The sequence below is a fragment of the Marmota monax genome, unplaced genomic scaffold (genome assembly GCF_021218885.2).
Source record: "Marmota monax isolate L192 unplaced genomic scaffold, Marmota_monax_Labrador192_F-V1.1 WCK01_AAM20220418_F8-fsc00041, whole genome shotgun sequence".
NCBI classification, from domain to species: domain Eukaryota; kingdom Metazoa; phylum Chordata; class Mammalia; order Rodentia; family Sciuridae; genus Marmota; species Marmota monax.
Window position 1 is genome coordinate 13,297,365 of NW_026695238.1, and position 21,682 is coordinate 13,319,046.

The 21,682-nt window shown below is 41.8% G+C and overlaps 1 protein-coding gene across 1 annotated transcript in view; it reads left to right on the forward strand.

Moving 5' to 3' along the window:
- The first annotated feature begins 6,313 nt into the window (after nucleotides 1-6,313).
- The window catches only part of Cab39 (calcium binding protein 39), a 77,138-nt gene continuing 61,769 nt past the window's right edge, over nucleotides 6,314-21,682 (forward strand). Inside the window, exon 1 of the mRNA XM_046439669.2 lies at nucleotides 6,314-6,419. The gene's annotated coding sequence lies outside the window, so the exon portion shown is untranslated. The remainder of the gene's footprint in view (nucleotides 6,420-21,682) is intronic.

Genomic DNA, 21,682 nt, shown 5'->3' on the forward strand with positions numbered 1-21,682 from the left:
TCCTTTAACAAAGCACTTCCTAAAACTGCAGCTCCCAGAAACTTCCCCTTCCTCTCACTCATCCACCCTCACCTAGGACCTCTGTTTTTTGCTTTCTTGGCTATTCCAATAAAAGAGGAACATCTCTTCCCACTCCTGCACTCCTGTGGAGTGTCCTTCCCTAGGGACCTCTGGGCATTTGTAATTCCTCCTCTCATTGCTCCTTCCTATTAGCATTTATTTGTGTGTGTGTGTGTGTGTGTGTTTAGTGTTTTTTTTTCCTATTAGCATTTAAACAAGCGTATGCTCCCCCACTTTCCTGTTGGGAAAGTGCAACCCAGCCTCATTACTTCCATTTCCCACTCACACTTGAACTCACTGCCACCTGGCTGCATCTTCACGCATCACTCTACGGTACAGCTCTCTCCTTCAAGGTCCTCAAGGTCCCCTGGGTACCACATCCAGTGGTTCTCTTCAGACTTTGTATTACTTGACCCTCTTTCAACAGTGGAAGGCTGATCATTCTTCCTATGGAGATGCGCCTGTGGAACACGGTGCTCTCTTGGTTTCCTCCCATCCTAGTGTCCATCTGAGGAAATAGCCCCTCCTGTCTAATCAGCTGCCCATGTCAAAAGCCTTCTTGTCTTCCCAGGTTCCTCATTGTCCTTTACTATTTATATCTAAATACATTTACCTTCTAAAAGTTTCTGCCACCACCCCAGTTCCTGCCCCTGCTCCCCCTTGCCAGAATGAGAATAGCCTCCCTGGTCTCACTGCCTCTAGTCTGGCCCTCCTCTCTTCCTGAGGACACACCCCAGAGTCTAAGCCGTGTTCCTAACCCTGAGGCATCTTCCAAGAAGGACACTAGATGGCTTCAAGTTTCCACAGCCATCTACCCAACCCAGACCCAGTGCACTGATGTCGAAGCCCAGTCTCTTCAACATGGATGGCACGGCTCTTCATGACTGGGCCTTCACTTCTCTCTGCAATCTTATCTGTTCTTAATTCCCCTCCTCAAACCCTAATCTCTATAATGAACTACTCACAAGCAGTTCCCTGAGTTCACCATGTTTTGGTGCTATTTATGTGACTTTCCTCCATCATTGTACCCTCTCTTCCACTGTCTTATTCCAGCTTCGCGCCTCACTCTTCAGTAAGTGCCTGTTCGCTGGACTACAAGTTCACCAAGAGTTGGGACCACATATTGTTCAAAGTCCCCTTCCCACTGAGCTCAGTAATTATTTGCTCTCAATAAGTATTTGTTGGATACACAAAGTTCTAATGCGATTTAGAGCAGGTTTGGTGAGTCTGAGGGTGTGGGCAGGTGGAAGGACGGGAAGAGGAGGTAAACAGGAGAGCTGGAGTTCAAGCTTCAAAGGCACAGCCCTTCTTGTGACTGCAGAGTCCAGGGTGGGGCTATCAAAGTGGCTGTTGAAGTGGAGTGGAAGTGGAGGTCACTGGGACAGAGACTGCAAGGGAAATGCGATCCAATACATTGGATGGGTGGCCTTTGTGCTGCCCAGGCGAAGTCAGGCACCAGGTGGAATGGGAGGGAAACCATGAGTCAGGCTCCAAAGTCCTTCCACAGATGGTCTGATTAAGGCAGGGAGGTGCCTTCATCCTATGGTCAGCCCTGAAGGGCAGAGGAAGGGGAATTGGATGACGGAAAATTTACACAGGACCAACACTAACTCAAGCAGCACAACGAACCTGCCGAGGACCCTGATCTCTGTGGTCATGGTCAGGAGAACAAAAGGCCTCTGGGAGGGTTCAAAATGAAGAGATAGAAGAATTTTCCAGAAATTGGTTATGCCTACAAAGAAATATTTTAATGGAAACGGCTTTCCAGAGAGCCCCATAGAAGAGTGTAGAAGGTGTCTCTCCAGTGTAAGTTCCAGTGGTCAAGTGACATGGTTCCTTCCAGTTTGGTTTCAGAATTTGTTATAACCCTTCTCCAGAAATTTCTACCTGTCTTGTTGCTATGATTCTCAGCTATGGTGGGTTCATTCCAGTTAAGAGATTAATCTGGAATGTATTCTGATTCTTAAAAGCATAGGACTCAAAACCGTTCATATGAGGTGACCCACCTTCATGCAATCTTTTATTCTGTGGAAAATTGGTTCTTGACTTCTTTTTGTGGACTGTTAATATAATAAAGGCCTCTCTTAGAGACTACAGTTAAAAAGAACGCTTATCTTAAAAAAAAAAAAAAACACTGTAGGATAAAGTCCTTTATGAACAAAGTTTCAAAATTAGATAGCACTTGCAATCTCCTTTGAGTCTCACAGGCCAGGGCTAAGTGCCAGGATCCTCCTTTCCCTCCTTCCTCATTGAGCAGAGAGGAGCTGCACTACTGCCAGCGGAATCTCTTTGATTTTTCTAATAGCTTCCAACATGCGTGAGGTAAATTTTGCTTGGTTGAATGCAATTTACTGCTAATATGCTGGTATTTTACTTATATTTTTTAGTTAGGTTTTTTTTTTTTCTCGAACTAAGTTCACAAACAGGAGTAGTTTAGGTTTTGTGCATGTGTTGCATTTATTGAGGTTTTGGTAGCGTATCAAAAACACTAATGACCAGCCTGCTCCTCACTTCCATCCCCAGCTTATTAGAAATGCAGAATCCTGGGTCCCACCCTGGCCACTGGAACCAACACCTGCATTTCAACAAGATCCCTGGCAATGCACAGGCGCATTACAATTTGAAAGGCTGCCCTGGTCTTATCATTCCTGAAAACTGCCTCTTCCACAATCCCAGTCAAGCCACCTGCTCTCCACTCCACCGTCTTCCCTCCAGTTCATCCCCTGCGGGGCTGATTCCAACAGCCCTGGGCTCACTGTTGCCCTCCATCCATCCTCCACTTTGGCACCACCTCTCTCTTCCCACTGCTCGCACCCCTCCTCACTCGCTCCTCCACAGGCTTGGGGTCAACAGTTCACCATATTACTATTTCATTTATGCTCTTTTACCTTCCTTCTTCCCACTCCCTCCATAAAATTATCCAGCAAAAATAATCCTGGTAGAATCCATTTTCCCACCTTCCTATGCCTATATCTTCCCAGCAAAATATGGCTGGTTAAAAAAAAAAAATCATAGGATACCCCCACTGACTGTGCCTTCACACCTTCTCTCCCCTCAAACTTCCAACACCTGCTCTCCTTCCATGCTCTGAGCGATGATTCGGCTTCCTGTTTCACTGAGAAATCAGAAACCCTGAGAAGGGCCGGGCCTGTATGATCCGGTACCTTATCTACCTAGCTCCCTGCCTTTGTGCCCACTTTCTGCCCTACCGCCTAGTCCTGTGAGTGAACACCTCCTTGCTCATGTCCAAGATGTCTAAGGCCAGACCCTCCACTGAGTTCTTCACCCTTCCCTTCTTTATCCCTCGGGGACAGCACTCCAGAACCCAGCATCTCCACCTCATCAGCATTTAAAGATGCTGTCATGGTCCCGTCCTGAACAGAGCCAAAGGAAATCAAGAACAAAATGTGCTTTGTCTTCATATTCCCCTCCAGCTGCCACCTCATTTCTCTGCTAAGTAGAATCAAAATTTGATGAAAAATTTGTCTTGGCTCATGGTCTCTCTAGAACCCTCTCTTTCTAGAAATCGTTCTAGGTCTCAGTCTTTGTAGACACCTCTCCAATGAGGCTTTCCCACTCAGCTCTCCAGTAAAACAGTTCTTAACGAAGTACTGGTTACCTCCATGGCACTGGGAACCGTGAGCCATCACTAACACCAACCTTACTCAAACTATTAGCCTCACTTGCCCCCTCCCTAAAAAGTGTGCCCTCTTCTTCCAATAGATGGTCCTCTTGGGTCCCCCACTGCAACTCTGGCTCTTCCTCAGGATCCTTTGCTAGTTCCTTTTCATTATTTTACCCCTTGATGTCGGGGGTCTAGGTCAGTCTTTGACCTTGCCCTCTGTTAACACTAGTTTCCTAAACCATCTCATGGAGTCCTGAGGTTTAACTTACTCTGAGGACTCCCAAAATTACATCTCCAGCCTGGGCCTCTCCCCAGAACTCCAGACTTCTAGATCCAAATTCCTCCTTGCCCATCAGGTAACTTAATACGCCTCCAAACGAACCTTGCTTTCCTCCCTTCTGCTCTGCCGCAGTCTGGCTGGGCACAAATAACAGAGCAGCCACAAAGCCTTGTAGGTTCAAACAGCAACTCTTTATTCCCGAACTCCCACCGGCACCCTACACACACTTCCCGGGAATGCACTCCCTCCACCAGGCTCCCCGCGCCAATTCTCCCGGAACCCCGCGGAACTCAACGGGAACTCCAAAGTAGCAGGCGCCCAGGGCAGCAGGAGCCGCCCTAATCCCAGAGCAGGGTCACCTTTCAACCATTCCCTCTAGCAAAATGCCAGGCATCATTCTGACTAAACTGTGGCTCTCGACACTGCTCCGTCTGTAGGGAAGTCTTCCCCATATCACCAAATTGTCTTACTTGAGAAAAATAAAAATAAGCAAAATCCTGGCAGGTCTCCCTCTGAAGTATGTCTAGAACCCACCACTTCTTCATTTCTTTACCTCACCACTGCTACCACTCTGGGCACTCTTCTAGGTGATGGGTCTGTGAGCTAAAGAGTCGGGCTTTTAAGAGAAACAGTAAACAAAGCGACACGGAGACTGTTGGGCAGTGTGAATTGCTAGGGAGAAAAGCAGCCCTGGGTGGGGAGGGAGACATCCCTGTCTTCCCTCTCCCTCTCCCTTTTTCCTTCTCTTTCCTCCTGGTCCTAGGAATCCTCCTGCCTGCCTGGCACGTGCTCTACTCCTGAGCTATGCCCCCTCCCCCTCCCCTCCCCTCCCCCACCAGCTAGCCATCTAGATTATTTCAGTGTCCTCTAACCGGTGTCCCTGCTGAAACCCTCAGGCCTTTCAGTCTTGTCTTCACACCACAGTGACCCTTCTAAAATGTCATACCAAGTCCCTCCACATGGCTTCCTGTCTCCTGTAAATACCACAGTCCCCACTTGGCTCAACAGGCCCCACTCTCTCCCCCTCTCCTAACTTCCTGCCATCCCTTGGCTCAGCAGCACATCCCCTCCTCAGGCCCTGGGTCCTCCTGCTCCGCCTCTCCAAAGCTCAGGGGCCTTCAGGCCCTTGCTGTCTTTATGGAGCTAGCTCACGACTGCAGCCCCTCCTCACCCAGGGCTGTTCCTCTCCAGCAATTCACACTGTTCAATGGTCTCCGTGTCGCTTTGTTTACTGTTTCTCTTAAAAGCCGGGACTCTAGCTCACAGACCCACCACGTAGAATAGTGCCCAGTACACATCAGGCACTCTGATTACAAGTTAATCACTTTGATTACACTTTGATTACAAGTTAAAAATACAGAAACAAATACACATAAATCTTTTTTTTTTTAAACTACCAGACTCTGTCATCAGACTTTTGTAAAACAGTATCCTATTTATCGGCGTGAACCTATGGCAGGTACTACTGTTATCACACTTTTGTCTTTCTTTTCTTTTTTTTTTTCTTTACCATGAGGAAACAGCCATTCCCAGCGGCTAAGGAGGCTGAGCCACGAGGATCACAAGTTCGAGGCCAGCCTCAGAAACTTAGCGAGATCCTAAAATATAAAAAGGGTTGAGATGTAGTTCAGTGGTAAAACATCCCTAGGTTCGTGGTGGAACTGGGTTTAAATCCAGGATGAATCCTACATCCTACCACTTTCTATACTGTTAGGGATGCTAAAATGAAGTCATCCGTTTCTTACAAGCAAAAAAGAAGCTGTGCACTAAGTCTGCTCCAGGCCTTTCGCAGAATTGAAGCTTTAAGAGTCGAGGAAGTGCCGCTGAAGGTAGGCGTGTATTCCTCCAGGAAGAGTGCTAAAACACTGAGCAGGAGCTGAGCACCAGCCAGTAAGGGGCAGAAGGAAGAGGAACTCGCTCTGGGCTTCTGCTTTTCTCTGCACCCCCTCAACTCCAGTCTCGCGCGATGTGGGTGTTCTGAGTCCGCCCGATCGCCCGGGGGCGCCAGAGGCAGAAGGGGGCGTTGCGGCGCTACCCGACGTCGCGCCCTCGGCGGCTGCGCCGTGCGCACGTCAAAGCCGGGCTCTGGCCGGGAGCGGGGCGCGGGGCGCCGGGAGCGGCGCGGTCTGAGAGACTGAGCTTTCAGGAGCTGGGCGGAGGCGAAGGCAAAGGCGGCGTCGATCCCCTCAGCCGCAGCCGCATCCCGAGCGAGCGCAGCAGCGCGGCGGCCACCGCGAGAACCTCTGGGCCGCCGTCCGCCCGCGCAGTCGCCGCCGCCGCCGCGGGAGCCCGTCGCCGGGAGTAGCAGCGGGCGGAAGACAACGGAGGGGCCGAGCGCCCGAGCCGCGCCGCGGGGACCGAGCGAGCAGCGCGAGGCGGCGGCGGCGGCGGCCGAGGACGGGGACGGCGACGACGCGGAGGCGGAGAGGGAGCCACCCGGCCCGGCCGAGCCCCGTGAGTGACCCCCGGGCAGGCCCTTCTCGGCGCTGACGCCGGGCCCGGCCGCAGCCCCGGCCGCCTCCATTTTCTGGGGTGGCGGCAGCGGCAGGAGCGGCTGGGCCCGGCCCTTCTCGGAGCCTTCCCGCTGCCCTCGCCGGCGCAGGGCACCCGGAGCCTCGGCCGGGCTCCGGGAGCCGCGGGTCCGCTGCCGTCACCTCGGCCGCCCTCCTGCGGGCTGGCGGCGTGGGGCGACCGCGGCCAGTGTCGGGAGGGCAGGGAAGTGCGGACCGGGCCAACTGTCACTCCCACTGCTCCCGGCTCCGGCACCGCTGTCGGGCCCCGCGCAGGTTCCTGTTCCCGGGGGCAGATGGCATCTTTGTGGCCGTCATTTCGGGAAAATGTCTAACTGATTTCTGGTTAGGAATTGTGCGGTCGGCGCGTTCCTGAGTTCGGTTGAAGCCACCCGAGCGCTGGCTGCGAGCGGGCCCCGTAGTCGGTCCCAGCCGGAGGGACTCGGAGGTGAACCGGGTCCCGCGCCGCCTCCCCCGAGGAGCTTACGCTCTGGTGTGGGAGATAAGAGCAGTCCACAAATAACCACGATACCAGGAAGGAGGCGATAAGTCCTGTGAAAGGACCAGACACGGGGCTAGAAAGGTGCCCGGGGGAAGACCGCACCGGCCGATCGCTTCCGCCTTAGCATAAATTAGGAGGGCTTCCTGGGCGAGGCGGCGCCCAACACGGTCCTGAAGGCCTGGGAGGGATTTGGAGGCGGTTGGGGAGGGTTGCCGAAGAGATGTATGTCCAGGGCCAGCAAAGCTAGAGGACAAAGGTACAAAGGCGTAGTTTTAGAAATCGTAGATAATTCGAGTTTGTTGTGTTGAGGTGGGGTGGGGTGGGGTGGGGTGGGGCGGGCTAAAGAGGTATTTGGGGGCCAGATCCTTGAATGCTGTGGAGTTGCTGTTAGAGCGACGTTCTAAGGGAAACTTAGAGCTCATTTCTCAGTGACTCATGAGCCCGGAAATGTAGGCTAGGGCATATTAAAGGCGCTCTTGTGAAAGAAAGGAGTGGAGGAGGCCCAGGCAGGAGTTGACATTCTGTCCATTGAATATAATGCAATTTGAGATCGATTTTTGACAGCTTCCCGGATGGATATTTAAGTAAATCCGCATCCAGGCCAAGCACAGTACCTCTTACAGAAAATGTTCACTAGATGTTAGTCTCTTAAGAGGTAAGGGAAAGATGTCTGTTAAAATAAGCTCATCTGCACAATAGGTGATTTTGTTGTCGAGTTCCCTAAAATGCATCAAAACTCCTTGCACTGTATAATAGGTGTCTACAGTGAGCTAAACCTGAATTGCTTCTTTAAGAGGGCATTTGTGAAAAGTCAGTGTTACCAATGTTGTGGGATTGAAAGTTAAACATAGACCTTTTTCTAGAAAGGTAAAAATTTCTGTTTTTAGTTATGAAAAAACTTTATAGGAGAGCCAGAGTGAATTTTTTTAGCTCTGTTTTGTGGGTGTTGGTTTTTTTTGGGGGGGGGGTAATTACTGGTAAATAATAGCTGTCTTTGAAGTCTGCAATATAGAAGTAGCTTCTAGGTTTTGTAAGCACTTATTTGTGTGTGTGAAAAACAAATGCCAACTTTTTCAGTTTTAAAAATTTGTTTATCAAAGTAAAGCATGATCTTTGTAAAAAATTTGTGAAATGCAGAAATACTTAATTTTAAAAAAATCTTCTTAATTTTACCACTTAAATCTGGCTACTGTTAACATTTTTGCTTATTTTCTTTCCAGTCTTTTTCTTTGTTTATTAACATCTTTGTTTATTAACATCTCTTTAAATTTTGGATCCTATTGCTTACTGAATAAACTTTATTTGGTGGGAGGCATGTGATTATGAATTATGGAAGAGATTGTGCAGGTCTTTGCCATATGAGCAGATGTACTTCTAGAAGGGTACTATGGAAAGATGACTCTCAAGGCTGGTACACTGTCTCCCATACACTGTGGTGCAGTGACTCTTTTCATCTCCACTTACCCCTCTGAAACAGTCTCTATAGGTTAACACTTTTTGATAATGACACCACAAAGACCGGACTAGATGCATTTTTTTCTATTGGCATTTCTTTAATAAAATGCCTATTTTATTAAAGAATTTGTTATGAAATGAATTTCTATAGTTACACAGCTTTTTTTTTTTTTTTTTTTTTTTTTTTTTTTTTAAGGCCAGCTCACTTAGGTTCTTTAGCATTTTAGACTGCAGGTCCTTGTATTAAAACAGTTTTATTATATCTTTTTTTATAGCATTACTTTGGAGTATTTACTAAAGGTTATTCTTTCAATTAACTTTTGTGAGATTATAGATTTATGTAGTTACTTCCATACTTTCCCAAGAGCCTTTTTTCCAGATTGATCACTGACAATTAATTCACAACTTTTTATCGGCCATAAAAAGGCATACACACTTCCAACTACACTCCTCCGTCACGAAAAAATAAAATCCAATCATAGGACAGAACTTCAATGTTAGGTAGTGTCTTTTGATACCTTTGTTGGTGTTTCTTTTTTCACTCTATTTTTAAAATCCATTTGCCTCTTTTCCATGGCTCATGTTAATTAGGAGTTTGATTTTAAGGCTGTCCTTGGGTGTTATACATAGAGGAATGTGATCACTTGATTAGTATGGGTAATGACAAAAATTTTGGTTGGTAAAACTTTGGTTTTTACAAACAAAAAGTGAAATGTATAAAATGTGATAAAATTGAAGGGAAGTAGACAAAATCTGTGAAACTCTGGGCTAAATTGCTTGTGACTTCCATTGTTATTTAATTATTGAGGAGTAAAGATCTTGAATCTGTATGAATGCAGATCAAGCCAAATAGCCTAAGAATTGCACAAGGATGTAGTCATCAGTCTCTTTTGACTTTGATCAAGAGAAGACTGGTAGTGGAATCTTCTTTAAAGAAGGGATTGGACTGTGTGAGCTTTCTTATTTTGTGTGTGCTTATGGAACTGGACCCCAGCCATTTACCTGTCTGGAATATGAGGCGAGAGGAAAAATGGGTGAATATTCTCTCCACTATCATTTGTAGAGTAGATTAGTTTGGGAATAAAATGATAGATGTTTTGCTTCTGTTTCTCAGGCCCTCCAAGGATTGTGAGAGGAATTATTGTGGTACTGGGTAGCAGAACAGAGGTTGCAAGTTAACAACTTGTCACCATCAGCATTTTATTGTGTGTGTGTGTGTGTGTGCAGTCCTCCATTGTGCCATTTCTGTCTCTCAGAGCTTCATAGTCTGATTGTGCTTTTAACTTTTCTCTTGAAATGAAAGGGATGAGGGGAGGACAGAATTGTGGTTTATAGCAGCTGTGAAGTTAAGCTAGCAGAGAAAGGGAGAATGGCATGCAGAGAATTAGAAAAGGTCAGTCAGGTGTGAAGTGGCCCCAGAGAAGGGAGGTAAAGCTTGCCCTGGCCATTTATGTTGATCATGTCTGCCACATACCTATTTATATAATCCTGACTAGATTGTGACTGGCTTCAGATTTTGGTACAGAGATTCTACATGGTGTTTTAACTTGTAGTTTTATATTTTCTTGTTTTTGTGTATGTAAGCATTTTCAAATACATGTTAGAAAGGCAGAAAGCCTAGTGTATGTGGTGGCAGTCTCCTTGGGAGCATTATCCATCAGATAAATTGTTGAGGACCAGGAAATAAGATAATGTTAAAACATCACAATACTTTGATGAATTTTGATGAAATGTTTGTTTGAGAAACAAAAAATAAATTTTGAGAAACAAAAAATAGCTTGATCTTAATTAAGTTGATACTTTATAATGTTTTCTAATGAACTATAGCTTGCTCTTTTACAGGTACTGTTAACATATTGGTCCCTATTCTCTCCCTCCACAGATTACACATCAGCTGTAATTAGGCACACAGAAGAAATAGCATGAACAGGTTTTTGTTCATATATCTATAAGGCCCACTCTTGGATTCATAGAATTTGGAGGTACAGTATTAACTCTGGTGTTGAAACCATAGGTGCAGGCTGGTTCACTGGATTTGAACCCTCACCCCTCCTTCTGAGTTCTACAATGTTAGACAAATTCCTTAACATCTCTCTAATAATTTCCTTGGATGAGAAAAATAATAGACCACATCTAAAAGAGTTGTAAGAAGATTAAATGAGTTGCTACATCTAATGTACTTAGAGCAGGGTCTGGCATATATCAAATGCCCAGACATCTAAAGTTTTGTGATGGTAATAATGGACTGTTCCAGGTGGAAGAAACTTTAGTACCTCAGAAACTAACTGGAATGGTTCTTTCTTCAGGTGGGAATACTGAGACCCACTGTAAATAGAACAATGTTCAATTAATTTTGCAGAAGTTTTTACAAAGTGAAGTCACTTGCCACAGGACTGGATCTTGAGCCAGATCTACTTTTCATGCAGTTTGCATGAAAGAAATTTTTATTCTTTGTGCAATAATGTCTTCAAACGTTTCCATTCACATGTACAAAGATTGTATTTACAATATGTTAAATGCTCTTTGGCACATGATTTTTTTAATGGTTTAATACACTGATACTCATATTTGTGATGTAGTTGGCAAGTTTTAGGGGCAGCTGTATGAGGTTAAGAGTTGAAATGGACAAAGGATCAAGGAGATGAAAAAAAATCCTAGGTAAATTGTATTCTGCCCAGCATCGTTACAGATGGGAAACCAAAGTGTGGGACCTTCCACAAATATTGTATCGTTGAGCTAGGATTGGAACTCAGATCTCCCTCATTTCAAAATGTGTGCTCCCTGCAATAGGGCGTGACTTTCTTATCTGAAATAGTTTTATTTTCCTTCATAGGGTCTTGGTTTCTTGCTGAGCATTTTTGATTTAGCATGAGGGTTATAAATAGACTCTATTGAGGATTTTAATAGGTTCCCAAACAGTACCCACACATTATAATCCTAAACGAGATGGTGTATTTTAAATGTTTTAGAGTCATAATTTGATTAGTGGTTTATAGTTTATTTAGACCATAAGGTAGTGTTTATTTTTCATGTTAGTCTTGTAGTGAGAATAGGAGGCCTATGTTATAGTGGGAAGGGCAGAAACCTGGGAATTAACCGGGCTGGGTCCTGACTCAATGACTAATCATGTTGTCACCCTAGACAAGTAATTCCACTTCTCTAGGCTTCAGTATTCCCATTATTATACAAAGGGGCCTAGGTTCAAAACCCCTCAAATCTTTCTTGCTCTTATTTTCCATGATCATGTGTGTGGGCTTAAGACCTGCCCTTTTCTCCTGTACTAGGTAATCTCTGGTTTTGCTGTGGTCTTGAAGTCTGTTTCTTTATGAGAACTTTATATCATGTGACCACGCTTTAACATTTTTTTTCTCCCCGTTGGTCATATGCCTGGAGTTATTTCACAGCACTGAAGTTCTTTGCTTGGGGTAGATGTGAACAACATCAAAATGTATATTTTCCAGTTTTCTACCTTTGTACTTATGAAATACGGAGTTAAGAATTAAATGTTATATGGTTGTAAAGTGCAAATTTAGTCAGGTAATGATTAACAAATCCTCAAGCCTCACATGAGTTTCATTGTCACAATTGTATAGTGAAGTTGTATGAGCTGTTTGTTTTGGGAAAAGGAAAACATTAACTGTGGGAATGAGAGTGGAAAAGAAAGAACTAAATATGTACAATCAAATTGGAGATGTAAAGAGCAGTCCTAAGGCAGTATTCTTTGACTATAATTGCTATTTGGTGGTGGGGGCAGGGGTGCCCTAGATTGAATTTACGTGCATTCGACCTCGGAGCCACATCCCCAGCCCTGTTTTGTATTTTATTTAGAGACAGGGTCTCGCTGAGTTGCTTAGCGCCTCACTTTTTGCTGAGGCTGGCTTTGAACTCACAGTCCTTCTGTCTCATCCTCCCTAGCTGCTGGGATTGCAGGCGTTGCCACCATGCCTGGCTGTAGTTGCTATTGATCCTTTACCTTTGTAAAGGTGGAATGCTAGCTTAGATGTCAAGTCTTTGCTAGCCTAGGGTACTATAACCTATAAGAAATGAGGGTGATACTTAGTACCATGAGTATTCATAGCTCCTCAAATAACTATTAATTAGCTTGATCCACACACAGTTGGGTTTTTTTTGTTTGTTTTGCAGGTTATTATTCTAAGTGTCTGGCCTCAGGGAGTTCTTGGTCTGTCTAAACAACTCTTTCCTGCTTTGATGGCATAGTATGGACCAGTTAATTTACTTCTGGAGTCTCCCAACATGGAGACAGGAACTCAGGTCACTATCATGAGCCCGTATAAATCACCTTTTGGCTCCAATTCTTTTACTTACATTTTTTCCCCTCTGTTCAGTCTTCATATGGGAGTTATAATGTTGTGTTTCAGGGTTTAATACATTGTTTCTGTAACTGTTAAGTGATATATCCATGTGATGGTATGATTAAAACTTCTCTTTTAGTCAGCAGAGATGAATATTAAACAATCCAGTTTTGGTTTATTTATCTCTGCTCTATTTATGCTTTTTTTTTTTGAAAATGATCTATGCACTATAATCAATAATGACTGATGCTTAGGATTCCCCCTTTCCCAGGTAAGTTCCATATAACACAGTGTTTTCCATTAATTGCTGGTAGAAGTAGTTCCAGGGTAAAATTTAGCTTGAGGAAACACTGGATTAAATACAGTTAATTACATTTTTATTTTGGTTTTTATTTTTGTCATTGAGATGAGTTCTTGCTGGGTTGCCCAGGCTGACCTTGAATTCCTGAACTCAAGTAATCCTGCCTCAGGTTTCCAAGTAGCTAGGACTACAGGACTACCAATGCACACCACCATGTCCAGCTCAGATTATTTTGTATTTATGTGTGTGGGTTGTTACTAGAGTCTGGTTTGGGACCTCACGCATGCAAGGTAAGCACTCGACCACTGAGCTACATTCCCAGCTCCAGTTTTATTTTTGATGTTTTTGTGTTACTGTGTTTCTGCAGAGCGTATCAGAATTTTTAATAGTATGCCTATGACTATTTGCAAAGGAAACAGTGCAGTGTTTCCCAGTTTGCCAAGTTTATTTAGTCAGGACACCCCTTTCACTAGGAAATACAAACATCTTGAAGAGGGATTCTAGTCTAACAGATTTTGGAAAATGCTCCTATTTGTACTCTTAGTAGTATGATGTTCAAAGCATTTATTTTCTCATTGGTTGATGACTTTTATAAGAATTGGAATTCAAGTAAGGTTAGAATAATTTATTTTCAGTTAAGGAAAAGAGTAAACACTTTAGCTCAGTGGCTTTTCAAGTACATTTTTCTTTTTTTAAACTTCAACCCATAGTAAGAAGTTACATTTTTTATCAGTGGGCCTAATACATTCACACATACTTTCAATACTGATAGAAATTTCATGAAACAATTTTTAGGCCTTACTATGTCTATTTTATTTGATAATGTTTGTTATGAGCTCCTAAAAATAACTATGCAATTTGAGGAACAATGCGAATTTACATGAATTTACAAACTCACAGGATGGTTCAATGAAAATATATCATAGAGACTGTTTTATAAGAGAAAAAAATCTAAAGCTCAATGTTGATAAGACAAGAAGAGACTTTGACCTTAAGGATTCTGGATTTAAATCCTAATTGTGCATTGCTGGGCAGGATATTCAGTACTCATTTTTCCTTAGCTTTCTCCTCTGTACAGTAGAAAGTATAAAACAAACGTGCATAGTTTTGAGATTCAGCAAGAAAAGCTCTGCAGTGTGTCTGATGTGTTCTGTACACCTAGTACACATTAGCTTTTATGAAGATTAAAGCTCTCAAAATTTCTGCTGTACTGTAAGTATTTCCAAAAATATTTTTATGACTTTAAAAAGTTGCCGGCAAGTGAATCTGGACTTTTGATGTGTAGAGGGCTGTTAACAGTTTGATGTGATTATCAGCCGTAAGTTTTAAAATAGCAAAAAGGGCCCACTTTAAGTTGTTTTGCCTCATAGTAACTGAACTTTATGCTGTATTATTACGTACGTTTTAAAATTATTCTTTTTTAACAATATCTTAAATTTAAAGTAAGCATGTAATTAAATATAAATATGTACATATTTATATCAGTGATTAATTTAGCATGTTTGTAGTTTTAATTCACTAAAAAGTGAGGTAAAAGTTGATATTTCCTGTTTTATCTCCATTTCTACAGGTTTGGGTTTTTGTTTTGTTTTGTAGTTTCCCATCCTTGATATTTTCTACTGTTACTGGGGGTTAATTTTGTGACCTGACATAGGAAAAGAGATATTTAGAGGAGAATAACAATGCTGGGGGGCAGTGCTTGTCTTAACCATAGCTGTTGCTTCATATATTTCTGTCATCTGCTGGGGTATTTGAGTTTACTAGGCCTGGATTAAAAGTTTCTTGGATTGTTTGTTTGTTTTATTACCTATTTGTATTCAGTAACTGAAGGGGCTGAAATTAGAGATTCTGATCAGTATCATTGGCATATGCCAATTGAGTATGAAAATAGCCTAAAGATTCTCTAGTAGTGCTAGCAGGAAAAATGAGGCAAAAAGAATAAAATAATTGCCAGCGTACACATATATTTCAGCTGCTGGTATGTTGTTTAAGGCCTCTATAGATATTTACCTCATTTAAGTCTATAAGAATTCTATTTGTTTCTTTGTATTTTCAGATACAAGTAACTGAGAAAAAGAAGCTAAGTAATTGGTCTGAAGTTATGCACAGGAAGAGGCCCTAGATTTGAAACCCTCATTGCAGAGCTTGAATTTGTAACTTACCCAACTTTGCTGTCTCTACCACAAGCTAGTGGAATGTAGAATCATCCTGGAACAGAAAATTTCTGGTACAAAAATGACTCAAGTCTCTGGTCCCAATATGTTATATCCCAGGATACTGAGAGGACTTTCATATCACTGAGTTATTATCAGTGATCTTTTAGGAGCTGAGAAGAAAAGGAGACTTACAGGAAGATTAGAGAAGTTAAGGTACTCTTTTTTTCAAACAAGGAAAAGATAGAATACATAAATCATGGAGACTGGATTCAGTATTGATTTTTTTTGAACAGTCCTTGGCTAAGTGTTGGTGTCCAGAAGTTCCCATCAATTTATTAGCTATTTTATTTCCTGATAGGATTCTGTTAATTGAGATTATATTAAAAAAAAATGTTAAATCATACAATTTAATTTGGAATATCTTCTAGAACTGAAATTATTTTGATGTTTGTACAAGATCATTCTATTTACGTTCGTGTTGTCAGAATATAACTGGCTAATACACTTTTCCCAAGAGGTATGTGGCAGATTAGCCACAGATAGGGTGATCTGCATTCTTGTACACTATCTTCACAAGTAGGCGAGAAGGAACAAGGAACTGGTAACATCTTCCTGTATGTGCACACAGCAAAGTAAATATTTCCTAGTTTTATATTGTTAAAATCATTCTTCCCTGTTCTTTGAGATTATTCATAACCCATTTGTTTACACAAGAGCTGGTCTTGGTCTTATTCACATAGAATGAGTAATTGGATGCTGAAATGATGGAAAGTGGCTCTTCTTCCTCACAGAAGCCTTAGAGGGTTGGGGAATATTTTCCTTTTATTTAATAGAAGCTCCTCCACTCTTTAAGTTAAATGTAGTAGAAAGAAGACCAGAGAGGCATTTGTGGGCTTAGCCTGGGATATGTATGTAGACACCCATAAGTGTTTAAAAAGGTCAAGACTATCTTTACAGAGGTTTTTGTTATGTTTGTAGAGAAGAGGAAAGAAGAAATAAAGAGGGAAAAGGAACAAGACAAGATCTTATGATGGAGGTAGAACTGGTAGCTTTTCAGAATTGTCTTAAGAAGTAGAGCACATAGATAGATTGTTAATCATGGAATGCTTATCTCAAAGGTCACAGCCTCCAAACCAAAATGGGATCTCCCAACCCAGACAGTATAGATATTATATGCTCTTTTTTAAAACTGAAAATCTTAAAACTATCCTATGTATTCCAGATTCTGGAAAAACAACCCAAAATAACAAATTGGTGTTATGAAAATAGTAGTCTCCTGAACAGGGGAACTCAGTTTTACAGTTTCAAAATCAGTTTTACACACTTGGGTTTTAGGAGATACCTTCCACCTTATTTTTATTCAAAACTCATGTGCACACAAATACTGTGTGCACTCCTGATTTTCATTTAGTGTTTCACATGGTTGAGAGCACATGAAATGTCCCTTGCTCTCTAGGTATGCATGAAAATGTAGTTACAAATTTTTCAAATAGAAGGTGCATAAGCCAGGGTAAAATTATAGCTCAAAAGATTTGGGGGAGGAGGAAGAACTCAAAGACTTTGGGAGAAATTTGATGTGCTAAATCAGTCTATTCTGATTCTTTAGCAGTGAGAGCAGGGTGAAATGAATCATGATAATAATGAAGTGTGTGCCTGTAGGGGAAATATCAACTAGTTGAAACCACCTGGCCATGATCAGCATGCTTAGCTGGAGATTGAAGAGTTATTTCATGACACAGCTGAATTCTTCCTTAAGATTGGTAAATTATAAGTGTTGACTGATTTGGAATATCAAATTGCTGGGAGAGACTTCTTTTCAGCATCCCTAACAAGAGTTTATGTAAAGGTGACCCTGCTAGGCCCTGCTCTAAGTGGAGAATGCTTTGTCCTTATTAGATTGGGACATTAATGTGAACATAATTGAAAAGTCGGCTTCTACTCAAGATAGTGACAGTGTAGTAAGGGTAAACAAATGTTATAATTTGCCAGGGAAAGTACACATTTATGTCTGTTGTCCTGAACATAATTATTCATTTTTCTCTCACATTGCGTAAGTTTGGAGGATATATTGTAATTTTATCATTTAGCAGTCCCAAAACTAGTTGTCATGACCCCCTTTGGCTCTTTTGTTATTGTTGTTGTTTGCTACTAATATACATGGCTGTCCATCAGGTCCTCAGGTGTCTCTCCCTAGGATAGCTTGATTTTGGAGCACTAATTCTAGAACCAGAGGGTTTATAGAGGACTCCTTCATTTTTCTCTGAGTGAGAGCTATGATGTTATAATACGTCAAACTTTAAAATGTTTCTGACTTCAGGTCAGAAACTTGAAAGATTCTCAATATAAACAAATTCTTCCTCTGACACATAAAAGCTTCTGATAACTACTGAAAGCAAAGTTGGGGAGTTCAGTTTTAAATGGTGGATGCTCTTGCCATGTAACACTTGAAAGGGCTGTTAAAGGAGGGTAATGTGCCAGTATTCATATACCTATATATTTACGTAATTTTTTGTTGATTTTTTTTTTCATAAGCCTTCCAAGTTCGTGAGCCCACATATCCAAGGGAAAGAGTTTCACAAGATTATCTTGAGTTCAATTTATCATTGTTGGGGAGGGGGGCTGCATTTAATTTGCATTTCCTTATGTAATCTTGAACTGTATTCTCACTGAATAAACAGATGTTTTCACACTTTTATTGCTTCATGTTTTCCCTTTTTTTCTGTTCTTTAATGACATATTTTAGATATCCAGCCTCAAAAGTTAGGTATGCAGAATATGTGGAGTCAAAAACAGTGCCACTCTCCTTTTCCAATGGGCCAGTTTGGCTCTCTGAAGGTTAAGAGGAAAAATACCTGAGCCCTGCTCTTAGAGCTTCCCACTCCTCCAGAGTACTGAGGAGTAAGGCCTAGGAAATGGCCCTGTGTTAATTGGAATTCTTTGTTTCTTCCAACAAAGTGGGGACTTACTAAAATTTTATCTTAGGAAAGAATCAAAGACTCAAGGTTTGAGAAGAGGCAGAGATGAACCTGGATCCCAAAATGCCTGGAACCAGTAACAAATATCATTGCAGTGATCCATTTCTTACTGTATTTCTCTGCCCATTCACCCTGTCCTCTCTGTGCAGACCAGATTTCTCCACCTGTTAAGAAAACCTGGCCACCTACATTTCAGTGTGTTCTGTCATGGAACTGTAGTGTCTGGATAGAGACTGACCTAGGTTAAATGTCTAGCTCCTCTTTAGTTACTTTTCTGGAGCCAGCAGGGGATTAGCTCATAAAGACTGTAGCACCACCCACAGGAGCTATGTGAATGCTACATGATGGACCTGGGGTATTGGTGGAGGGGTATTGGTAAATATAGAGTGACCCCATGATCTTTCTAGGAAAGTATTACTGATGTTATCTTAACCTGTTATCCAGTTTGTTTAGGTGTCCAGGATAAAATTTTAATGGAATTCTTTGGTCATTTGCCCCAGGCCACATATTTGTTCCTACTCTTATTTTGTCCTTTATCTCAAATATTAGCCTCTGGTCACAGATATCCTTCGGGTCTCAGGGGCATTTTCAAAGGACTAGATCATGTGATCCTAAAGGCATTCTACTCATGCCTAAAAAGCCACTTCATTTATATTCATTCAACCCTCCACCCCAGAATATAGAAAGAAGGACTGAAATGTTGGCTATCCCAGGGTGGGACATTTTTCAGCATTATTGATCTTTTGGTTTAAACCACTGATATTTGTTGATTGGTACATTTGACATTATACACAACTGATTTTTCATTTACTATGTGCTCTTTGCCTGTCCCTTTTCCTGTCATCCTCATCTCCATTTGTATTATTGCTTTCCTAAGTTTCCTTGGAGAGATGAGAATAGGCTGTGGAATAGTGGTTTGCAAGTTCAGCCCAGCCATTATTTTAATTTATTAATGGGATTTTTTTTTTACCATAGTTGAGTAGAATATATTTTGCATACCTGGTAATAACATAATTTTCTATAAAGGGAGCATTTAAACCTTAATGTCTGTAATGCCTCATGTACAGTAATGGCTTGAACAATATGTTGAATAGACTTGGAAATAATTTTAATTTTTCTTATTTATCAGAAAGAGAATGATGGGAACTCAACAGGCATTGCACACTGCAGTAGAGATTCTTTGAGTGATGGAGAAACTTGGACAACCTTGGACATCTCAAAGTACAAAGAAGCCTAGACCACTGTTACGGATAGAAATCATTGGGCTCTTAAGAAAAATTATCAAAGTCCCCTTATTTTGCTGTGGACCACACATGTTGATTGCTTTAATGTGCTTTCCCTGGATGATGAAATTAGAGCCCCTCTACACCCAGACATGATGTCCCTTTAGCATTGTTACCAGTATCCACCTCAACAAGAAAATGGAAGAATTGACAACAGATCTTTCAGTATTTAACAAAATTATCATGGTGGAAAACTATACCCTCATGCTCAAATTAGATTTTTCTTTTTTCCCCCTTCTGTGGTTTGAATTTGATTTGTTTCCCCAAATGCCCATGGGTCGGAGGTGATGTTGAGTTGGTGAGACCTTTAAGAGTGGGGTGTTTGGGGCGCTCCTTAGGTCATTGAAAGCATGTCCCTTAACAAATTATGGTAGTTCTCATGAAAGGAGACCCTATCCATTTCTCTCTGGCTTCCAGTTTAAGATAAATCACTTGCTCCTGCACTTGTTCCTACCATTGCTATTTACCATAATGTGACACAGCCAAGGGGGCCTCATCAGGTCAGAGCTGATATAACCATGCCCTTTGAGCCTCCAAAACTGAGCTAAAGAAACATTTTTTTCTTCATAGTTAGCTTGTCTCAAGTATTTTGTTATAGTGACAAAAAGCTAATACACTTAGCTACCATTTTAAGGAACCCTGGAGGAAATTAGGAATGCTTTTTCTTCTTTTACTCTACATCCCCCTTCTGTCTGTCCTCCTCCTCACCCCAAATACTTGGATAAGGATCAATAAATAAAATGATTCCTGGGCAGAGTTAGTATACAAACAAATGCATGTCTTTTACACTAGCTAGATGGAACCCATATATTTGGCTTTAAATTTGAGTAGCTAGAACAAAGAAGGAAACAAGATTAGTTCTGATACTGTTAGATTAAAAGTCAAAACTGACCACTTTAGAGAAGCATAATTCTTCCAGGCAGTGAGACTCTGTGGATCTTTTATTAATATGGGCTCCAAATCCTTAGTATACATCTCTCAAATCTCTATAGTATCTGTAAAAATGAAGTACCTGAGTTAAAGTTTAAGGTATCTTAACATAAAACATAAAAGATAGTATTGATCTGGAGTGTGGCCCTGTAGGCCAGTGAACTTTTTATTAAAATTGGTTATCTAGAGAGGACCAAGGGGGGCTGGGGATGTGGCTCAAGGGTAGCGTGCTCGCCTGGCATGCGTGCTGCCCGGGTTCGATCCTCAGCACCACATACAAACAAAGATGTTGTGTCCGCCGAAAACTAAAAAATAAATATTAAAAATTCTCTCTCTCTCTCCCTCCCTCTCTCACTCTATCTTTAAAAAAAAAAAAAAAGAGAGGACCAAGGTTATAATCTGGTCACTGCTCTGGCTTTAACAATTAGCTGAGCTGATGGCAGCACTAATAGCTACCTTTGAAAATCAAGGAGCTTAACCTGGACTTGATTTCAAATCTAGTTATGTGTGTTGACTTGGAGGCCAGGTCGTTGTTTTCCTCCGATAATAATGTCCATGACACAGGCATATTCAGTGGATGTTGTTTCGTGTCATAAAATGGTGGTTGTTAAATATTTGTTAAATCTGGTATAAAAGCCTAATATATAAAACTGATAGAAGTGAGGTATTTGGGCTGGAAAAGAAGTAAACCCTTCCCTGCTCCAGACCTTAGCTAGAACAAGATTTAAAAGCTGCTGTCAGAACGACTAATGCAGTTTTAGTTTGGAAAAATTTCAGAGCCTGCATCACCAATTTCCCACTGTTATGGAACACGCTTACCCTATTCACCTCCTTCCCAGAAACCTAATTTTAATCAGTATGACTTCTGTTAAAACCATTGTGATTCTGACAAGTTGATGGTATGGTTAATAAATAACCCCAACATTTGAGAGAAACTTAAAAATCAAGAAGGTAGATTTTTTTGGTCTGTACAGGAATGATAATTTGTTTGGGTTGTTTGGTATTTGTAGATAACAGAGCTTTCACAAATATTGAGTCATCACAATCACTTATGGTTGATAGCATTCCTTGGCTAGAATTCACTAAAGATGAAATCCTGTGTTCAAAATTTGTAGAGGAAAATAAGTTTTAATGTAAATAAATTTATCCATTCTGTTTGGGGACCTCCCACTAGAATTTAACTTTTTATGCTCCCTTGGATATAAGATGCTTTTATTGTGCATTTTAGATACAGCTTTAAGATTTAAAAGCAAACTTTCCAGTTTGACTATATTATGATGTCAACACTTACC